Below are 6,197 nucleotides of genomic sequence, written 5' to 3' on the forward strand. Positions count from 1 at the left end.
GGAGACAGGCTTGTTCAATAAAGAACATGGCATGGGTCATCGTCAATAATCTATTCCTGTTTTTATTTTCATGAAGTTCAGCTGCGTCTAAAATATCTTTTCAAGCAACATCAATTTTCTGAGATTCACAAATTTAGGAGGATATTCTCAAAAAAAAGTTTTTGTTGGAACTTAAAGAAGAAACAGACACCATGTTTATACAAGTATCACCAGCACAGCTTCCTTAATGGGAAAAGAAATGGACTATATTTTGTCTGATCTGAACGAGTACAGTGAAGCTGCAATTTCAGTCGACTCTCAGGTATTTGGTTATGGCCAATACATGAGTAACTATAAAGTTTCTATGTTTGACAGGTTCCCCAAGTATCAATGACATATTGAGTTGTGCTGACTTGCCATGAAATTAGTGAACTCAGTGACACTGACATCATACGATCAATCCTCTGAAAGTAACCAATTGAAAACAAACAACAAATAAACAAAAGAGAAGTGCAGCACAGGAACAAACCTTTCATCTTTCCAAGCCTGTGCTGATCGTGGTGACCTGACTAAATTAAAGAAAAACCTTCTGCCCTCATTTGTTCCGTATCCCTCCATTCTCTTCCTATTCATGTAACCATCCAAGTGTCTTTTAACTTTTGCCAACGTGCCTCCTTTCATCATCTCTTCTGGTAATGTATTCCAGGCTCCTACCAGTCCATATGAAAAAAAAACTTTCTGCGCACATCTTGCTCAAACTTTTGCCCTCTCACGTTGCATCTGTGCCCCTTTATAAATTGAAACTTCAACCCTGGGAAAAAAAATCAAAACCTCTAACTATCCACCCTATCTCTGCCTCTCATAATTTTCTAGGCCTCTATTCGGTCACCTCTCAGCCACCATCTTTCCAATAAAAACAATCCCATTCTTTTTAACATTTCGTCATTACCAATGACCTCGAGACTGGCCAACATCCTGGTGAACCTTCTCTGCACTCTCTCCAAATCTACCACATCCTTCTGGCAATGTGGCAAACAAAACGATGGGAATCACAACCTCAATGTAATGTCATTCTCTTCGTGTCGCTGGAATCAGACTCATCCAGCAAGGTATTACCTTTCTGAAACTATAGACCCAACTGTGAAAGTATAAAATATCTTGGTATTTTTAAGAAAATATATTCATCTGTGTTTTGGAAGGCAAGGGTAGAGTTTGTTTGTCATCCCCAAAAGCTCTGGAGAGTTTGACAGAGAGATTCGTCCTTGAAATTCTTCTATCCAAGTGGTGCAGATACAGACGCAGACCTCTCTGAAAGGGGATTCCAAGATATTTCAACTAACCAACAATGATGGAACATCAAATTTGTCATCGGTGCCACAATTAAAGCAGTCCTTATCATTTAAGTTACAGTAAAACAGTGCTTCTTGGTTATTCTAATGACCATACACATTGGACAAGTCAGATTAGCGAATGTAGATTGAATGATGAATTGACTAGTTCATTAGAACAGTATTTTCCAGAAACAATCAGAGAGCAAGACACCTGGTAATATGTAATGGCACAAGATTATTCAATGATCTCATAGCGAACACGCACCGAGGTATCAGTGATCACGGTGTGGCTGAGTGTACTTTGAGGGAGGGATGGTTGGTTCTAAGATGACAGCTTGAAACCTATGTGAGGAAATTGGTAACAGTGCGAAATTAGGGCTGGCTGCAATGAATTGGTACATTAGCTTAGGAGCTGGGTCAGTAGACTTGTAATGTTAGACATTTGAGGGAATATTTCATGCTGGAAAAAGCTAAACTGCAGTCAGAAAGACTCGAAGAGAATGAAGCACCATCCAAGGCTAAAGAAGGATTTTCAAGATAAGGTGAACTTTCAATAAGAAGCGTAGAATGACACAACGATATTCATATTCAGACAGAGATAATGGGAACTGCAGATGCTGGAGAATTCCAAGAAAATAAAATGTGAGGCTGGATGAACACAGCAGGCCAAGCAGCATCTCAGGAGCACAAAAGCTGACGTTTCGGGCCCGAAACGTCAGCTTTTGTGGTCCTGAGATGCTGCTTGGCCTGCTGTGTTCATCCAGCCTCACATTTTATTATCTTCATATTCAGACATATGCACACAGGGCACATTTCTTAGGGGAGTACATTTTATACGCCACCTTTCCCTCGATGCTATCAGTTCTGCTGAATAGCTCAGACCCGAGTACTGACGACCCTTGACTCGCAGCCACAGGACAACACATAATGTTGATCTTGCTGCCCTTGATCTCGCCTACTCCATGTCCTGTGCCATGTAACCAATGTACCTCTGTCTAGATCTTTTCACAAATTCTGATGTGTTTATCCTTGCTTACTATGATCTGCTTGTCCTGTTCGTAAACAAAGCTTTTCACTGTATTTCGGTACACATAATAATCTATCAATTAATCAATCATTTCCACAGATAATGCCTGTTGGACTGAATTTCTCCATAAATTTCTGATTTTGCTCAGAGAACGTTGTACCATTTTGATTGCGAGATACAGGAAGGGTGTAATTGCACTAGAGTGTGCCCAGAGCAGATCAGCAAGGATATTACCTGGATGGACCATTTCTGCTCAGAAGACAGACGATCTAGGCTGGGTTTTTTTTTCTGACAGCAGAGAAAGCTCAGTGGGGAGCAGATTAACATGTATAAAATTATGAATGGGATACATGAGGGAGATTGGACTAAACTTCAGCTTATTGAAAATGATTATTAACCTTCAAGAAAGATTGAAAACAAGTGACAGAAGGTTTACGGGAGATTTAAGGAAGATGTGTTTCTCCCACAGATAGTTCTGGGCATCTGAAATTCACTGCCTGAAAGTGTGCTTAAGCTAAGAATCAGAACATTTTACGAGTGTTTAGATGATCACATGAATGCCAGATCTCTCAGGGATAGTGTGGAAAGTGGGACGAGGACAAACAGATACAAAAGCAGAAGTTGCTATAAAAGTTTGACAGATCTGTCAACATGTGTGAAGAAACATCGGCGTTATTTTTCAGGTCTGGTGACCCTTCTTTCCAAGGAAGTTTTTTTTTGTAAAAAGACACAAAGATGATGTACCAATGCCAACTTTCTGAACTTTTAAGCTCGAGTAGGCGAGGTTCTAGGTACAATGGCGAGCGTACCAGACATCTATGGATTTATGGCCCTGTATTTCAAATGTTGTGGGTTTGACTCCCACAGAGTTTTAGATTGTGTTTGATGGAAGTCAATGATGATCTGCAAAAGCTGATTCGTTGTCACCCCCTGTTGTCCAGCTCCCACTGCTGACCATGCGAAGTTTGTCAAATTTTCGGGGCAAGTTTTCTGGGGATAATACAGTTTGAAAAATATTCAGACTAGAATCGGTTGCCTACATGATAAACCTGCATAGTTCATGAGAAAGCACAACTGGCTCGCAGCACAAACATTTCCTTCCACAGTTGACATGTTACTTTCGAAATTTTTTGAAGGTGGAGATTGATAAATGTCTGGTTCCCAATGGTACACAGGGTTTTGTGGATGGGGTGGAAAATGTCATTGAAGTTTAGATCAGCCATGATTCTAGCGAATGTTGAGATCGTTCCTTTTTTATTAGTGAGTTTTCCAGCTGAGAGTTTTAAACAATAACCTGGTGAGGATGATGTTAATTGACACCACTGAATATCAACTCATCAACTTTACTACACTTCTCTCACAGCTGGAATTTTCCAGCTTCAGATCAGGCAATGGAAGATGTACTGGAAAATAAAAATTAGGTCCTGTGAATTCCTCCAGTCATTACATTTCTTGCCTAAAATTGAGAAATTAAGGATTTTGGAAATGTCCACTCTGTGCAAAATTGTGGGCCATTAATACCTGTCCGGAATAGACGTGGTCCCAACACTGACTCCTGGGAGCGGCACTGTGCACCCTCCTCGATCCTAGTCAACAAAGCCACATCCCCACTATTGCAGGGATTTTCAGTCCCTGGGCTTCAATTCTTCACAGAATTGGTTTTAACAGACCTTGTCACTTCTTAATTCTTTACTTGTGTTCTGCTGGGGACCATACTCTGGAAGACGTACTCTGCTGTTTATCGTTTCACTAATGCCAAGGAGAAGAGTCTGTTGCTCTGCGCAATTTACTGAACAGCTTTCAGAAGCAAGGTAAATCAACTCAACTGTTTCCTGCTATCTGTAACTGAAGCAATCTCTCAAATTGATTCTACTGTCACACAGGTCAAGATTGTAAATGCTGTACAAAAGTAAAAGCTGTCCACTCTCTCACATCCCTGTTCTCCCCAGAAGATGTCAAAGTGCTGGCCTGAATTGCTTCTCTGTCACTCTGAGAATGATTTGAAAAGTAAAATCTATTCCCTGAGCTGGGATCAACACCATGAAGTTTATACAGACCTAGTACAGTGTGTCTGAATGACAAGGCTCCCTGCAGTAACTTTCCCGCTGATTCATATAGCAGCGACCTCCCTGTGACATTAAGATACAGAAACAGTTTCCTATTATTGGGAGGGATTCTCTCTTTCGTACCAACTCTGCATTTTTCGCTGTCTCAGATGCAGTACTTTAGACAAGGTTCCCAACATAATGTCAGTTCCTGTGCAAGTACGATCTGCCTTCTGCACAGACTTCCACAATTTCCATTCCTCACAAGGAGGTTTGACAGAGAACTGAAGAGCACGTTCATGCTGCCCTTCTCCAGCACTAGCTGCCAGTGGAAGATGTCTTACTCCAGGTGCCAATGGACAGAGCTTGGTCCCGGGAGAAGGGAGTAAGGAGTTAGAATGGGAAGAATCTGTTTTTAAAACTCAATGTTGCTTTCACTCCCCGAGGCAATGGGGATATCCTTAGCTTACAAGAAAACTCACCTGGCTGAGAGTTCATTGTTCTGAGCTGTTTGCTGGTTCATTGATCGAGCGGTATGATTCCTGTTTTGTGTGGATAGAGTAAATGAGAATGATTCTGCACGTTAAAAGCGTGGGCAATCTCTGGCATTTTCTATCTTGCTCTCTTCGTTACTGATGAAGTCTGTTTTTGATGAGAACGAGGTCAGTCTGAGGTCCCTCAGGTTTGCTGTGGCGAATGTATCACATGTGCAAAATAAGGAAGCAAGCTTTGAACAAAAAACCTCTTCTCGTGGTGAACGGACTTCATGACATGGAAAGTCCTCTATAAACGCACCTCTATTTATCTTCAAAGTTCAAAAATCCCAGTGTTTACTGCCCCTGGTCTTTGGAAGCAGGTTTCTCACTGTCTACTTCATCCAAACGCTCGTGCCATGAAATCTCCATTTAATCTTCTATGCCCCAAACATAACAATCTCAGCCTCTGGAATGTCTCCACAAAACTGAATTCTTTCATCCCTGGGCATGATGAAGACTGAGCAGCGCCATGAGAATTTAAGCGGGAAATCAGTTAGTACGTGGAAACATGGAAATGACACGAAACAGAAACCCAGTCTGTGAACCTTTCAAAATATATTGTGATCTAGGTGGAAGAAAATGGTTTAATACACAAATGAAGAGAACGTAGTCTCGTTGGAATGGACAAATAGCACCATTCTGGGAGCAAGGAGACAAAATGAGAGGAAATTGTTCTTGAAACTCTGAGTTGGTTTGAATTTCCGGAGCAACATTCGTGACAATCCACTCTGAGTAAGTCTCAGCTGGTTCAGAGCTAGGCAAGTGCACACAGGCAGGGTTTGTTAGTCTAGGGGTATGATTCTCGCTTAGATTATGATATGGTGTAGATATGCAAAAGGTCGCTGTGTTCAACTCCCAGACAAACCCAGCTTCTTTACCTTACATTTGCTACAATGCCCAATGAGATTTCCAGAAAAAAAGCTGGTTTTGTTAAATGTGTTTGGATTGCCTAACGTGGGAATGGTGCAGAGATACCGTTGCAATGAACATGCCAAAAGGAAACACTCGTTCAAAGTGAAAACAAGTGTTCTCGGGCCTTTGCCCACGTTAACTGACTCTGAATGAGTGCTCCAACTGCATTATTGCTCATTTCTGGGAGTGAAACGTCCAGATTAAAACAAAACGAAGGAACTGCAGATTTTGTAAATCAGGAACAAGAATAAATTTGCAAGAAAAGCTCAATAGGTCTGGCAGCATCTGTGAAGGGAAAAAAGGCAGTTAACTTTTCGGGTCTGGTGACCCTTCCTCGGAACAGAGTCATCGGATACAATATGCTTGT

Source organism: Stegostoma tigrinum, unplaced genomic scaffold, assembly GCF_030684315.1.
Source record: "Stegostoma tigrinum isolate sSteTig4 unplaced genomic scaffold, sSteTig4.hap1 scaffold_54, whole genome shotgun sequence".
NCBI classification, from domain to species: Eukaryota; Metazoa; Chordata; class Chondrichthyes; order Orectolobiformes; family Stegostomatidae; genus Stegostoma; species Stegostoma tigrinum.